Consider the following 17,391-nt stretch of genomic DNA (forward strand, 5'->3'; position numbering starts at 1 on the left):
AGAAGGCCAGGCCCACAAGGAGGCACCATCATCAGGCTGTGACCTGATTAACAGACTAGACTCCATCCCTACACTTTAAAAAAAATCATTTTACTGGGGGCTTGTACAACTCTTCTCATAATCCATACATCCATCCATTGTGTCAAGTACAGTTGTACATTCGTTGCCATCGTCATTCTCAAAACATTTGCTTTCTACTTGAGCCCTCGGTATCAGCTCCTCATTTTCCCTCCTCCCTCCCCGCTCTTCCCTCCCTCATGAACCCTTGATAATTTACAAATTATTATTATTTTGTTATATCTTACACTGTCTGACGTCTCCCTTCACCCACTTTTCTGTTGTCCATCCCCCAGGGAGGGGGTTATATGTAGATTCTTGTCATCGGTTCCCCCTTTCTAACCCACCTTCCCTCCACCCTCCTGGTATCACCACTCTCACCATTGGTCCTGAAGGGATCATCTGTCCTGGATTCCCTCCTTCCAGTTCCTGTCTGTACCAGTGTACATCTTCTGGTCTAGCCAGATTTGTAAGGTAGAAATGGAATCATGATAGTGGGGGGGTGGAGTCGGGGGGAGGAAGCATTTAAGAACTAGAGGAAAGTTGTATGTTTCATCGTTCCTACACTGCACCCTGACTGGCTGGTCTCCTCCCCGTGACCTTTCTGCAAAGGGATATCCAGTTGCCTACAGATGGGCTTTGCATCTCCAATCTGCACTCCCCCTCATTTACAATGATATGATATTTTGTTCTTTGATGCTGGATACCTGATCCCTTCAGCACCTCATGATCACGCAGGCTGGTGTGCTTCTTCCATGTGGGCTTTGTTGCTTCTGAGCTAGATGGCTGCTTGTTTACCTTCAAGCCTTTAAGATCCCAGAGGCAATATCTTTTGATAGCCGAGCTCCATCAGTTTTCTTCACCACATTTGCTTATGTACACGTTTGCCTTCAGCGACCGTGCTGCATCCCTAAACTTTTATATATCCTCAAGTTGACATGAGAGTATGTCACTACCACAAGGCCCCAGGTGGAAATGAGATTAGAGTGGGAAGTTATACTTTTAAGGAAAAATCTGTCCTGTGCCCTGGGTTTCTTTCCCTGTTTCTTATCCCTATTTGTCATGACAGGGTTCCAGCAAGGGACATCCAACAAGTCTTGCCATTCTGAGTGTAACACTAAAAATAAGTGGCATGTGCTCAGTTAAGTGCTTTGTATCTAATTTTCTACATTGGCCTATTGGAATGAAATTTTCATTAGGCAGAGTGCTGACATTCTAAAGTAATCTTTATTTTTATAGGTAAAGGAAGAGGAGTGGAAAGATTAATATAAAATGCTTGGTATCATGTTTGGGATTGAAAAGTATCCTCTGGTGTGTATAGATTGCGAGAACAGTTGTATGAGCCCCTAATAAAATGTTTAAAAAAAAAAAAAGAAAAGAAAAGTATCCTCTGATTTCCTAGTCTGCTTCCAGTGGTGGTCTCTTAGGGGACAGTGGGAAACGTAGGGGAATGTCATCATGTTACTGACTGTGTTACATCATGGTACTACTGGAATTAGTCACCGGAAACCAGCAATACTAAAGATTGCATTTCAATGGACAATCTCACAAGTAGAATTGGCCACCAATAGCTCTTCTATTGGAAAACATTGACTTCCCAGCTGGGTCTCTCTTGGGTCAGCCACGTTCCCTTTCTGGAATTCTCTGTTCCTGAGGTTCTTTTTAAAGTTCAGTCTTGTGTGTTAGGAAGGCCTGTGATCAAGCCAGTTCTCTGAGAATGATCTGGTTTTGTTGGAACTTTTCGAGAAAGGCTGACAGGAGCACTTCGTTTTAGCACGTGTTCGGAAGCAGGAGGGCAGCTCAGCGGAAGCACTGCTGGCGTAGGACAGGAGGTGGGTGGCAGTGAGACTCCTCTGTCTTCGAAATCTCTTTTCTGTGTATGCATTTTGTTCAGACTATGAACTAGGAATGGCTTTTCTATCATTAATGTTATTGTTATTATTATTTTATGCTCATAGTTCCCCCATGCACTCGGATCTGCTTGGGCCTTTTTTAAATGGACTTCTGATGCACGTTTCGGTTTTCTCCTCCCCTTTTTGTAGGCGTGAAGCTTCAGCCTGAGTTTATGGTTCGAGGCAGTATCCGGGCCCCCACGTGGTGCTCTCGCTGACTGCGACTGAGAAGTACAATTTGAGTTGTATGTGTAGAGGTGCCAACAGTCTAGATACTCTATGGTTACTGAATCTCTTGGTCCCCAGACTTTCTTAGTTAATAGTGCTCTTAGTATCTAAAAAAATTGTGTGTGTGTGTGTGTGTGTGTGTGTGTGTGCGCACGCGCGCGCAACGGCTGGCTGATCAACACGTCTATGTTTTATTGGGACGACTGCGATACAGAGCCCACCACGACTCTCCATCCGTGGGAAAGACACAGCGCAGCGGTAGGAAACAGAAGCGTGTGAAAGACAATGCTCAGCAATGGATGGAAGAGCCGGCTCAGCCCAAAACCATGGCTGCCTTTCAACAAGGAGAGAGAACAGATAGTTCCTACTCCGTTCTCTGCTCCTCCCCCAGCAGGGCCCAATATCCCGTCTCCCCCCAGTCGCCAGGGTCCTCCTCACCGTGGCCTGATGCCCATACCCCACAATGGGGGACCCTCTGATGATGCCAATGAGGGCCCTCCTCCTTCTAGAATGATGTCAGGGGGATCTGCTCCTGGAGTGAGACCACCTGGGGGGGGGCACATACCAATGATGCCTGGACCCCCAATGATACGCCCCCGGCCTGTCTGCTTGGCTAGGAATGACTGGACCAGACAGATAAAGGCCGAGCGCAGCCTCTTTGTATCAGTCTTATTTGTTTTTAACGCCAAAGAAAGGGACTATTCTCTTATCCCTCCTCCCTGGGACAAAGAGGATGAGGAGAGGGTGGGGGAGGCAGGGGGTGACCGAGGACAGGAAAGAGCACGCTAGAGGCAAGAGGGGAAAGGAGAACCGTAGCTGCGAACGAAGAAAGCCAAATACTGGACTCCAGGGGAAAAGTGGACACGTGTACACCCCGTGCCCAGGACAAGCTGGAGGCTGGCGAGCAGGATGCGGGAAAGCTGTGCCGGTTTATGTGACTCGCAGCGCTCCACCCGTGTGCTCCTCCCTTCCATCAAAGACAGAATCGGTTTTGGAGTGGAGTAGAGGATGAAAAGCAAAACAAACAATATTGTGACATGCGAAAATGAAATGGCCAACTGTCAGTTAACCATTTTTGTTCCTTTTTTTCACGTTACCAAGTAGGCCAAAAGAAATGCCTAATGGTTTTCTTATTAAACCATTCGATCTCAAAGGCACAAGAAGTGTTTTTGTCTTACCAGCCCGGTAACTGAAAAATGACAGACAGACACAGCAGACATTACTTACTAAGGAGCTGTTTGTCTTTGGGGCACTGCACAGCTTCTGAGAGCAATCGAGATGGCACCGCCACTCTCATTTCCTCTTCTCTCATAGCAACGGCTCTGCCATGTGAGCTATCTTAACTTTGTAACACATGTAGTATTCTGATGTCTACCCTCTTAGATCTTTCACTCTGTGATAGTAGGAGGGGACATACATTTTCTGCCAAGCAGCAGCTGGCCTGAATCTGAAGCATATTTACTAATAAGCTACACAGAATCAATGACCCTATGTGAGAGAATGTCTGTATTCCTATCATATAGGGTTCACATTCTTTTTAAAAAAAATCATTTTATTGGGGGCTCATACAATGCTTATCACAATCCATCCATCCATCCATTGTGTCAAGCACATGTACATTCATTGCCCTCATCATTCTCAAAACATTTCCTCTCCACTTAAGCCCCTGGCATCAGCTCCTCATTTTCCCTCCTCCCTCCCCACTCCTTCCTCCCTCGTGAACCCTTGATAATTTATAAATTATTATTTTTTCATATGTTACATTGTCCGATGTCTCCCTTCACCCACTTTTCTGTGGTCTGTCCCCCAGGGAGGAGGTTGTATGTAGATCCTTGTAATCGGTTGGGTTTCACATTCTTAACTGATTGCCTGGCAATTGAAACGGCTATGGCATTTATTTAGAACTAGATTTTCCTCTTTCATTTGGATCTGCTTTCTACTTCCTCCTCAATTCGTCACTTGCAGGGACCCAGCGGGGATGTAAAGAGAGAAGCAGGAGAAGCCCTTGCTTGGCAGCATGCATTGATAGTCATAGAGACACCAGCCAGAAGTGCAGGCCTAGCCTGCAATGTTGAAGAGGTGCTCTCAGGAAAGGATGGGGAAAGGTCTTCCTCTTCGTCCTTTTATTCAGGAGTCTCTTTTAAGACACGAGGATGCAAAGCTGTTATGTGGTCAAGTGACCAGATGTCTCTAAGGGAACCACCACTCCCTTTCCTTGAACCTGATTAAGTTTTACTTTTGCTTTGAGTAGCAGCAACGGTGTGTGGATTTGATACTTCCGATGCAGATCCACTCAGTCTAAGGGCCTATTGCAGCATTCTGGCCCTGGTGGTGACTGTTTATCAGTAACTAATGACGACGAGACCCTACTCAGAGACCCAGTTTGTTGTCACCCACAGAGAATGTCAACCTAGGAACCCTAAGCTCAGCACCAAAATATCATCTGACCCTTCTATTCTTTTGTAGACATACTCTCCATGGCTTTTAGATGGACATTTTTCCGGACCTTCTGTTTAACCCCGACTTGTCCTAATTCACCTTAGAAATGCAAACAGAAATAACATTTGTATTATTTCTCCCTCGATGACCTACATAAGCTTGAGCCTGATAATATGCTTTATATTTCTTTCAGGTCTTCATTAGCATAATCAAAGCAATCTACAGGAAGATCCAGCTGGGCTTATTTGATGTCCAAAATGAGATAAGAAAGGAGTTAGTTAACTTTTTTTTACTGAACAGAACTAGAGGTTTCCTAGAATGTAAACATTTCCCTAGCCAACCTAATAATATTAGAAGCCTTGCTATTCAAGTTTGGTATTTTTATGTAGCTAGGCTTAAACTTGTGGTCACTTTCTGCCTTTTCTTCAGTCTGAGACTCAGAATGCTTACCTAACAGTTTTACATAATATGGAGGATTTTTCTTCTTGACTTCAGAGTCTTACCATTCTAGACCATAGGGGTGGTGTAATTCTGAATGGTTCAGCAGGACCATTTCTTTTTCTTTCTTTTTTTTTGGGGGGGTTCTTTTTTTTCTTTTCTTTTTTAACATTTTATTAGGGGCTCATACAACTGTTATCCCAATCCATACACACATCAATTGTGTAAAGCGCATTTGTACATCGTTTCTCAAAACATTTTCTCTCCATTTAAACCCCCGACATTAGGTCCTCATTTTTCCCCCCTCCCGCATGAGCCCTTGATAGTTTATAAATGGGTATTTTGTCATATCTTGCCCTGTCCGACGTCTCCCTTCATCCACTTTTCGGTTCTCTGTCCCCCAGGGAGGAGGTCACACACAGTTCCATGTAATCGGTTCCCTCTTTCCTACCCATTCTCCCTTTACCCTCCCTGTTTTGCCACTCACACCACTGGCAGCAGGACCATTTCTATAAAACAAATATGGGGCAAAACAATAGCAACGAAAACACCAAAAAACGAAACCACATGGAACTGTGCTACTTGTAAGCTTTTGCCTCCTTCTCCTCTTACCTAATCATTCTCTAATTCTGCATGTAGCTATGGAATTTAGGTATAACATGTATCATAAAAATCTACTTCTAACATGGATGAACCTTGAAAATATGCTAAATGCACTAAGTCCCCCAAAATATCTTAAATGGATTCATACAAATATTGTATGATCCCAGTTATGTGAAATTACCAGAAATGGAAAGTGTATATAGATACTAAAATGTATTAGGAGTTACCCCAGTAAGTGGGGCAGAAGTGGAAAGGAGGACAGCATGCTTAGGAGGCCCTGAGCTTCTCTTAAAGGTGGTGGACCAAATTGATAATGGTGATAATTGAACACGTTGATGAACACATTTTGTAATGTCATCACATCAAGAGGCTTCAAGAAAGAGAAGAGCCTAGTGGCTAGTGGGTTACACGTTGGGCTGTTAACCACAAGGTCAATCGTTTGAAAACACTTGCCACTCGTCAGGTAAAAGATGAGGTTTTCTGCTCCCTGTAGAGATTGAGAGCCTCAGAAGCCCACAGGGCAGCTCTGCTCTGTCCCATAGGGTGGCTCAGATGGAACTGATTTGACGGCACTGGGTTTTGTTTTAGTTTGGTGAAGGAAGAGATTTGACTTTGGCTAAGGTAATCCTTTCTCCAAGGTGTCATGTTTTGCCTTTTCCCTTAAAGACCAGGGATTGGGCCCAGATTGACTTGTCCTTTTTCAGTGACGTGAGTGTTGCCTATAGATTAGGGCTTTTAATTTTTCTTAAAATGTTAGGATCAAAGTTGATCATCACTGTTGTCCAAAAATAAATTAATTTATTAGCATACACAAGCTGTTCCCCAACAAGAATTTGTCAAGAGCATTCTACTTGGTCACTTGAGGTTGCTGGAATCTAGTGACCCATGGGTGCTAGAAAGAACCCTGGTGGCAGCTATACATTGGGCTGAGATCTGCAAGGTCAGCAGTTTGAAACCACCAGCCACTCATTGGGAAAAATCCTGTAAAGACTTACAGTCCTGGAAACTCACGGGGTAGGACTACCCTGACCAAAGGGTGGCTAGGAGTGAAGAAGACAGGGGTGATAGATTATCTGCCTGCAAATCTCATTAAGTGTCATAACATCTTTTTTTCCTTTTTACTGCTCATTTTGTTTCAGGGACCAGACCTTATATTGCAATGTCTTTTCACCAAACAGACCACTACTATTGTATCACACTCACTTCTTACTAGACAATTCAGATTTTCCAATCTAACCAAGCTAATCTGTTTATTGGACATGACATATTTGTCCCCACTTCCGGGCTTGTGCAGAAGCCCTGGTGGTGGAGTGGTTACGTGTTGGGCTTACGTTGGACTGGGATCTGCATGGTTGGCAGTTCAAAACCACAAGTAGTTCCTCATGAGAAAGACTGGGCTTTCTACTCCTATAAACAGTCTATGAACCCCACAGCACTGGCTCGATGGCAGTGAGTTTGACTTTGAGTTTTGGTCCATGCCTGTACACGCATCCTACTCTCTGGTCACATTAGAGTCCAAGTCTAAAACTCTTTCTTCTAGCCCTCTGTGCCAGACTGAGGGATTTCTAAGCAATCATTGACAGAGTCTCACGTAACTTTTGTATGCTCTTTATATTTATATGTGTTAATGCTCTTTTGTAACTTTGTTTCCTCTGTGAGATCTGTCTTCCTATATGGAAATCTCGCTTCCCCCTACCATTCCTTCACTGTGCCTTCTCTTACAGTGTGTGACTATTGAATCTGACTGGCTTCAGGACTTAGAACAGGTTTATTGAAAGTTCAGGGGCAACGCAAGGCTTTAGAGTTGTCTCTTTAACAGCTGTTTCCGGTCTTTTCCATCTGCGTACCTTAGGTCCGTGCCGTTCTTTTTCTTCTCTTTCACTCTTCTTATGCTTTTTTGCCTCCATTCTTTGCAGCACACAGTAAAGCTGCCCAATTTCAAATAGCCAAAATAAGTGGGTAATTACCCACCATTCTCCTTTTTAAGAGCATATCATACTATCCTACTCAAATTTGCCTAGGATTTGTGACCTTCTGGGTCACTTGTTCTATTTAAAAAAAAAAACAAGTTAAAAAATTGTGAAGTAGATACTGTATATACCTTTGTGCCTTGATTTCTCTTTCTGTTTCACAGCATTGAGGTCTTAAGAATTTTTTCTACTATTTTTGTTTCATTATTAAACATATGTGTGTGTGAAAATTGCTCATACACATGTGTAATTTCTGATTATATCCTTGAGATATGTAAATAATTTCCTCCTAAGAGAATTTTATAGTAGTTATTGGGAGTAGCTTCCTTCTAATACTCACATCCCATTCTATCATCCAAACCAACTCCCATCCCCATGGGAAGAATAGTAGTTATGAGATCATCTGGGTATTGGTTTTTGTAGGCCAGCATAGTAGGAAGAATAGTAGTTATGAGATAATCTGAGTAATGGTTTTTGTAGGCCAGCATCCCTAGACATCACACCACTTACAGGAAAAAATTGTTGCAAATAGCCATAATCTTCTGAGCTAACCTCTCTGCTCTCTGCTTTGAGTTTAACTGGCCCTGCAGATCTCCTCAGACTACTGTTTTCATTGGATTTTAAAAATTTTCTTGAAGGCACCTACAGAGGCTAAGGACAGGTGTACCACTGAGGGAACTTGTTTGTAGTCAGCCACACATTAACTGAAACCCTAAGTGCAATGCTTCTATATTTATCTTTGCCTCATGCTTGGACTTAGTTCCTCTGATGGCATGTCCATTGTGTACCTACCATGGTAACATGGAAAAAAAATTCTCATTCTAGAAACCATTCATTATTAAGATTGTATCTGACATTCATTGGAAAGACATCGTGATGGCAAATCCTAATACTAAACATGAATTTGGCATGACAGTAATCGATAGAAGCATTTGGCAAACACATTTTTCCCCCAATGTACAGGAAAATATATTTGGCCAACTCTTATCACCTCTCTGGTAAAATATTGAATCATACGACTCTCTGTAAGGTAGTGAGTTATTAGATAGATCTCCCTTCACTCACAGATTAAATAAAAGACTCTTTTAGTAAGTTGAAATAGCAGTCAAAATTTAGGCTGGGAAATATAGAAAAATCTGTCTCACATGTAAGAGAATTTCACTTACAATGAAATAATTCCTCTCCCATTTAAAAGCAACCAGTAGAAAATTACTTTTCTCTAACCAATGTTTCTATGGCTGATCCCCTAACAGCCTTCATTCTCCTTCTATATCAATACAATTTCTCAAGTAAGGCTCATATCTTTTCCATTATATTTAGTCACAAGCAGTTCTGGCCTATTGAGGGATTTGAGACTTTTTTTTTTTTAACTGAAATTCTTTTCTATTCTTTATTTCCAACCGACTGTCAAGTCTGAGGGACAAAGGTTTTCTACTACCATAAAGAGTTACAGTCTCAGAAATTCACAGGGACAGCTCTGCCCTGTTCTACAGGGTCGCTATGAATCAGGATTGACTCAATGGCAGTGCGTTTGGTTTTGGTTTGGTCAAGTCTGAATGCTGGAAATATTACAAGGCAAGTATGGGATTTAGAAGCATCTAGAAGAGACATAGAACCTGTATGAGGTAGGTGCTGATGTGCTGATGAGTGAGGTGTCTATGAAGGATTATTCCAGTAACTAGTTCCCTGATGTGTAGTATTAATACTTGGTTCTATGAGGTCAAACCACTTGACTCCTGCAGGTAAGTCAGAGAGAGATGGAGGTTGCTTGTAGCACCTTCAGCATTATAATGACTCTCTCTTATAATGCCTGAAGGACATCATGTTTATAGAGAGTATGTTGAAGCTGTACCCAGACAGTCTGAGAGAAGGCCGACATAGGGTTCATAGTCTTTCACACGCCTTTCCTCTCCCCGCCCCACAGGGCATCCAAGATGGCTTCCTAAAAGACAGGTAAGTAAATGTTTGAGTGTAGAGCGCCCCCAGTGGCCGGGGTCAGAAAACACGGCCGAAAGGCCTTAACGCTGCGCACTGAGCGATCCCAGCCCAGCGGCCGCCCGATCTCATTTTCAATCAGGCACATCTGTAGTCGCCTACGTTCCCTTCTCGGCCTGAAGGACCGCCCCCTCTCGGGAGACTTCCTGGATGGCGCTCACCCTACCCTGCTGGAAGAGGCCGGGCCTCGGCGCTGCCATTGGTGGGTGGGAGGGAAGCTGGGCGGAGCCTAGGGGGAATGGACTACTAGCAGGCTCGGTTGAGACGCGAGCTGGCCATGCTCCGCCGGAAAGCGCCTTGTTCTCCCAAAGGGTGAGTCGTGCCGCTGTCCGGAAAGGAAGCGCCGGGACTTGTTAAGGTAGGCTTCCTGCTCACGTCGACCTCGCCGTGCGGGTCCTGGAGTCCTTGCAAAAGCGAAAGCCCCTCGGATTGATTTCAACGACTCCCTCCCCTCCTTCCGCCCCCGCCCCCAGCACGTCTCAGTTGTGAGGGATCAGGTGCCGGGTGATGCTCTGGACTGAACCATTCTTCTTTGTGAGAGGCCGGGGGAGACGGCCGCTGCGGGGCCGCGGGGCCCGAGTCCCGCAACGCTGTGCGGGGCCCGCCCGGGCCGCTGGGGCGGTTGGAGGGCCTGTCACTTTCATGACGGGGCGTGGTGTAGATCGGAGGCAGCTCCCTTCGTTCTCCTTTCTCCTACCGAGGAGGGTCAACTCCCCGACTCCGTTGACTTACTCCACACTTTGGACTCAGAAGTGGAAGGTTAGGGGTTTTGGTCCCCACCACCACCACCACCTACCCCCGTCTCATTTTTAAATAATTGAGGTGGGTAGGGAATCATGGGGGTGAGCAGGTTGTACAGTTCTTAGCTTTGATTTTGGTGGGCCGAGAAAAGGGCTGGTGGTTGGGGGTGGAGAGAGGCACGCACACCTCCATTGACAAATCTGCAGAGCTCACTAGATTTCTGTTGCATTCGGTGAAAAATTTACAAGGTAGGAGACCCCTCCCCTCGCCTCGGAGTGAATGCTGTTTCTTTCTTTACCTGTCCCTAATGTCGCAGGGAATTTCCCTGCCCATTGCAGCAGCTGTGCAAATGCAGCAGCCTCCTGCCTTTGAGGGGCAGGGCTGGAGTGATTCAGGTCTTCCAAGAAGATAACACATATACACAGTGAGTGGCCCAGTCTCCTTTCAGCAATTGAGCACAGTGAACAGGTAGTTAAAAGACGTGGAACTCAGTTTGTTTGTTTTTTGAAAGAGTAGGCATAGTGGAGCATCCCAGGTACACAGCCGAGGAGTTGCATGATCAGTGTCTGTAGCAGGCCACCATCTGACCAGCACCCATGGACTATTTACAGTGAACCCTCGTTTATCGCGGTTAATCGGTTCTAGACCCGACCGTGATAAATGAAATTCTGCGAAGTAGGATTCCTTATTTGTAAATCAAATATTTTCGTAGTTAGAGCATAGAGGACATGAAAAAACACCCTTTAGTCACCATTACACTCGTATTACCCAATTTATTAAACGAAAAAGGGAAAATACAGTAAAACATTTTGGACGTTACAATTATCATTTATTATTTATTATGTTATTTATGGCATCAAGCGTGTACAGTATGAGCCAATCAGTGGGAGTAATGACAGAGCATGCGCTGTTACGCAAAAACCGCGATAGAGCGAAGCCGCGGAAGTCGAAGCGCGAAGTGGCGAGGGTTCACTGTAATCTTGTTGCTCTGAGCCTGTTCTCTCAGTCAGGGACTCACTGGCTGTTTGGGTTGTCCTTAGCATCAGCTTGAAGTCTTATCTGGTGCCTGGCACTTGTAGACACTAGAAGGTGAGTTTCTGATTTGGATGGTATCTTCTGCTAGTTGTTTTATTAATGACTTATGTCTATGCATTTCCTTTCCTTTTCTTTGCCAGATGGCTTTTAGAACAAATTTCAATCTCATAGAGCCCAGAACATAGGATGTTCCAAATTCCAAATAGTTTGGAATGATCCCACCCTTTAAAGTGGTGGTGGTGGTGATACTGGGGTGGCAGTTACTAAGAACACATTATCCATTTAAGACTTACTTTGTTGCAAGAGTGGCAAACCATCTCCACGAAGTGATGAATGAAGAACACTGAAAGGAGGGGTGGGCATGGAGTTGGAGGAAGGTTTAAAACTGAAACAGCAAAGAAATAATGGATTGGGATAAGGGATTTGATGGGAGGCTTGCATAGTGCATGCCTTCCTCCCCCAAGCTTTCATCTTAAATAGCCTGCCCTTCTGGCCTTTTGACTTCTTGGTTTTCAGTTCTCAAATTAGCAAAAATCCACTTAAACATAGACAGAACATGTATCTGCTGTGCCGATTGTGAACCACCAGGAAACAGAACAGGCACCCTTCTCTGCAGCGCTGCTGAGTGATAGGGTGGGGGAGTCTTGGCATTGTGACCATCACTGCAGTTCTCATTGGAATAGGGGGCGAAAATGGACATTTTATGTAAAGGGTTGAAATTCTGAGAGGTAATGGACGGATGGTGAGGAGGTGCGTTCTTTAAAATAAGGCACTGCTCACATCTCCCACCACTTAATATTCATTTGTGGGTGCCCAAACCTGCATGTTTGAAAGAGTAAGATGTGATGTTCTGATCTGCAGGTTGTAACATTTTCAGAGGCAAATGCTGAATGCTTCAAAGATACCGTTTGCTCACAGGCCTAGAAGAGTCCAGCTAAGTCTGCGCGAGCCTGATTATTACCTGCGGGATACACTGCACTTGATCTTAGCCAAAAGGCCGCGAAGCGATGACCCACTGAAGGCAGACCCTCGGCTTGCACCTCTAGAAGTCACTTCGCTTCTGGACGTGGCGTGTTAGCAAATGTTAATCGGCTCGTCTTTTCATGGCCTGATGTGCACTGGTGTAAATGGCCTAGTATTTACTATTTTACCTTTAGCATTTAATTTAACAGATTGTCATTTTTTAAAATCTCACTCAGTTCTTGTTTTGTCTCTCTCTCTCTTTTTAATTCCTTTTCCTCACAATGTTGGTGGCTTCCTTTCATTCTCTTAGGCTTTTATTCACTTTTTTTCTTTTCTTTTTTTGGTCACTTTACTAACTCACTGACATTGCACCTTTTTCTGTGTTTCTGAGCCTTTCAGGGAATGTTAAGAGACCCTAATTTCCAAGATGATTTTCTTTGGTCTCTAGTATTTGCATTTCTATATAACACAAGCTGTTTTACGAACCATTTTCTATTGCTTAAGCCATAGCATTAACTGAATTCCAAATTTTTTCCTGAATAACCTTTTTTTACCTCCTCATAACCTCTCAGTTTTGGTTTGTGTGCATGTGTGGGTGTGTGTATGTGCTGTTATAATTTAATTCTTTTTGTCTCTGTTTTCTGTCCATGTTGCCTTAACATTTCCATGTTATTTTTATTGGCAAAATAAGCCTGTCTCTGTAATTGCTGAATGTTTTAAATTTAAACTACAAGGTATGTTAGTTAATCCATGGAATTTCGCATTATTTGTCTTACAAGCAATTTCTTTTGCCCATTTATTACCCATTACTTTCTGTCCTTTATCATAGGCTTGTTGTTGTTTAATGTCAGATAAGGCAAAATGATCAACTTTAAAATTCTTCCTTTAGATTACATTAGATGAATTTAAAAAAAAAAAAAAGAGACTGTTTCTACCATTAGTATATGTTGCATTACCATCAAAATTCTAGCTGCTATAGATGAAAATCAGCCCGGCTTAGATCATTACTTCATCTTGCCCGTGGTAGCCTTCAGTAACAGTTTCTAACAGTAGGGCTACTAGAGTGGGAAACCTAGTCTACACTCTAACCAGTTCAGATTCAGATCATCTTAGTGTGTGCTCGCTAAGTGATTTGAAAAGAGTTCTCAGACCATCATACGCACCATGTTCAAATGCACTAAAAAAGCCCTCAAGGATTTAAAAAATCATTTACTGCTATTATTAAGGAAGGGTTGACTGTTGTTGAATGAATGAAATAGTCTTGATTTTATTTAGTCTATCCATATCCAGCGGCATTATTGTGCATAGCTTTGGGCTTTAGTCTTTGTAGAAGATAACTAAATTGCATGCTTCTGAAATTACCAGGTGACACTTTCCAGTACTAAATGTGATAGTCATAATGTCCAAACAGTCCAGTAATTCATAGTTCTAATTCTACCATAACACCTGTTTGTTTTGAGATTCTGTAATTCTGGACATCAGCCACTTTCTGAGAAAGGATATATAAGGAGGCTTCAAAAAGCTTGTGGAAAAATTCTATTGCATTTCATTTTTCCATGAACTTTTTTGAAGCCCTCTTGTTTAATTGGTGAATTATTGATTTTATTTCAAAGGAAGGATATTTAAAATTGGTAAAGTCAGGTTTTACAAATTGTCACTTGTTATAAAACATTTTATTTATTTTTGTTGTTGCAGTTTTATAATTTTATTTGATAATCAACTGTTAGTTTTCTTTTTTTTTATGTCATTTTATTGGGGGCTCATACGACTCTTATCTCAATTCACACATCAATTGCGTGAAGCACATTTGTACACTCGTTGCCCTGAGCATTCTCAAAACATTTGCTCTTCACTTAAGCCCTTGGCATCAGCTTTTCATTATTTCCCCTCCCTCCCCGCTCCCCACTCCCTCATGAACCCTTGATGATTTATAAATTATTATTATTTTGTCATATCTTACACTGTCTGACGTCTCCCTTCACCCACTTTTCTGTTGTCCATCCCCAGGGAGGAGGTTATATGTAGATCCGTGTAATTGGTTCCCCCTTTCCACCCCACCCTTCCTCCACCCTCTCTGTATCGCCACTCTCACCACTGGTCTTGAAGGGATCATCTGCCCTGGATTCCCTGTGTTCCCAGTTCCTATCTGTACCAGTGTACATCCTCTGTTCTAGCCAGATTTGTAAGGTAGAATTGGGATCATGATAGTGTGGGAGGGAGGAAGCATTTAGGAACTAGAGGAAAGTCGTATGTTTCATTGTTGCTACACTGCACCCTGACTGGCTCATCTCCTCCCCGTGACCCTTCTGTAAGGGAATGTCCAGTTGCCTACAGATGGGTCTTGGGTCCCCACTCCGCACTTCCCCTCATTCACAATGATTTGATTTTTTTGTTCTTTGATACCTGATCCCTTCGACACCTTGTGATCACACAGGCTGGTGTGCTTCTTCCATGTGTTTGCTTTGTTGCTTTTGAGCTAGATGGCCACTTGTTTACCTTATAAAACATGTTAGACTCGGTTGCTTTTCTCGTCTAACTCTGGGGATTATTTCTTTGAGATATGATTAACTGGAAGTGCATTGTCCCATTAGCAATTTGGGAACTATTTTTGGTTGGTTCCAGAAGTAACCATTGATTCTTGTAGTTTAGTTTCCTACTGTATTTAGAGCCCAAATCATAGTAGCATCTTGTGTACAGCACACAATTTAGTAGATAACATGAAGGGGCTTTCAAAAACTCATGGAAAAAATGCAACTGAAAGATAATAGAATTTTTTTCCATGAACGTTTTGAAGTCTTCTTGTACATCTACTTAAGTAAACTTCATGAATGGAAAGATTTTCCTGGGATTGTTTTTACTTATTTATATTTTATTTTAATAAATCATTTTATTGGGGGCTCTTACAGCACTTATAACAATCCATACATCAGTTGTATCAAGCACATTTGTATATATGTGTACATATTTGTACATAATTTCCAAAACATTTTCTTTCTACTTGAGCCCTTGGTATCAGCTCCTCTTTTTTCCCCTCCCTCCCCCACCCTCGTGAACATTTGATAATTCATAAATTGTTTTTAATTTTCATATTTTATACCATCCGATGTCTCCTTTCACTGTTTCTGCTGTTCGTCTCCCTGGAGTGGGGTGGTGGTGGTGGTGTTTGTACATTGATCATTACAAATGGTTCCCCCTTTCTCCCTTTCCTGGATTTTCAAATAGGGGCCATCAAGTTATATATGAACTTTGACTTTTCACCCAGCGTTGTATTCTTAGCTACTTCTGCTCAGTACTCACTGATTTTATTTATTTTTGAGGAGTGAGCAGGGAGTGAAGCACATTAGTCAGTTCTTCCTTTCATGACATATCAAGTCTCCTGTAAAAAGTGGTACATTTGCCTGTCTTGAGGTATACTACATGTTCAAGACCCTGTTTCTTGAGGCTTTGAACATAATGTAGATAATGTTAACTTCTGTTTACTGCTGTCTTGAAAGTCATGGGCATCAAAAGCGGAGGTCATAGGAACTATCCAGAGATAGCCCACTCAGTTGGGAGCTATCACGGACCAAAAACAGATATCATAAAGGTATATTAAATACTTGTGATGTAGACACTGGCGTCTGTCAGACAACCATGAGAGTAATTGGTTGAATTACCCGGGATGTTGCCCTGACTTCCGTGCCGGTTGAAGTCTGTGTTCCCTGGTTCTAAAGTTAAGGATTGTGCCCCTTTCTCAGTGTGGTAATACCAGAGCCCTTTCATCGTCCCTAGCAGTTTTGCTATTCTAATAGTGAAGCTTACACATCTGAGCATCCCACTATCCTGCTAAACAGACCCGATCTGGCCAGTCTCTGAGGAGGAAGCTTTTCTCTGAAATGGTGATGTTGAAATGAGCTATGAGGATAAGTAAGAATTAAATAAAATTTTGTTTTGAGCAAACCTTTAGTGGTACTCTTTAAAAATTATAGACAGATAATACTGAATACTATGTGCCAACTATTATACATTACTTTTAATCTTCAGAGTAATCCTGACATATGTATGATGTTAGATTTATTTTAAAGAAGAGAAAGAAGAGTTAATGAGGCTCTATCAATTAGAAGCAGGTCCCTAAGTCTTACTTGAAAGCCCTGCTCATTATCCATTATTCCATCATCTGAAAAGTTCAGTGTTGAACGCTGTGGGTAAACAAGATGGGCAGTGATATCTTTGACCACAACACTGGGCAGATAGGCATTCGGTAGCCTCTACATTTAGCAGGTATAGAGCCTTGAAAATGTAAATTTCTTTGTCTTTGTATCTATGTTAAAAGGGGAAAAAAACATTAGTTTGTTTCTTTTATTTAACTTAGTTATTTTGAAGATAAGATTATGTGAAATACTTTGAGCACTACCGAGGAAAATCACTTGGCTAGTCTTGCAAATAACTTCATTTTCTAGCTACTATGGCGTAGTGGGTAATGTGTTGGGCTGATAACCCAAGGTCAGCAGTTTAAAACCACCAGTTGCTCTTTAACAGAAAGATGAAGCTTTCTACTTCTGTGAAGATTTACAGTCATGGAAACCCAAGGTGGCTGTTCGCTCTGTCCTAAAGGACTGATGTGAGTTAGAATGGACTCTGTGGCCTAGAGAGAGAGAGAAAATTAACCCATGAAATTTTCATCGATCCTATGTTACGAGGGTAAACTTTTATTCTTGTAGCCACCAGTCTTAAGAAGAGTATGGTTTATAATGTTTCTCCTCTCTCCCCTTGCCTTTTTTTTTAAAAGAAAAACAAAATGAAATATAAATGTTGCAGTGAACATAGACGCTGGTTGAATTAATTAAATATTTATATTTTATGATTAGGATGAACAAATGTGTGTATAATTGGCCCAATTAAACTGGGGCAGGTACAGAGGGTGTAGGGAGCACAAAGAGGACCAGGATGGTGCTACCTAAATTATATGAGGGGACTTCAAAAAGTCTGTGGAAAATTTTTATTATTTTTTAATTCCATTTTTCCATGAACTTTTGGAAGCCCTGCCCCCC

General features: G+C 42.5%; 1 protein-coding gene across 3 annotated transcripts in view; it reads left to right on the plus strand.

The window, feature by feature from the left end:
* The first annotated feature begins 9,898 nt into the window (after positions 1–9,898).
* Positions 9,899–17,391, plus strand: part of CHD8 (chromodomain helicase DNA binding protein 8) — a 64,466-nt gene continuing 56,973 nt past the window's right edge. Inside the window, exon 1 of one of the 3 annotated variants that reach the window (XM_045288221.1) lies at positions 9,899–9,980. The gene's annotated coding sequence lies outside the window, so the exon portion shown is untranslated. Of the gene's footprint in view, positions 9,981–10,366; positions 10,382–10,492; positions 10,612–17,391 lie in introns of those variants that run through there. The other 2 variants (XM_045288224.1, XM_045288223.1) reach the window with 2 other exon arrangements.

Source organism: Echinops telfairi, unplaced genomic scaffold (genome assembly GCF_000313985.2).
Source record: "Echinops telfairi isolate 266 unplaced genomic scaffold, ASM31398v2 ScPeMD7_18;HRSCAF=68, whole genome shotgun sequence".
Lineage (NCBI taxonomy): Eukaryota > Metazoa > Chordata > Mammalia > Afrosoricida > Tenrecidae > Echinops > Echinops telfairi.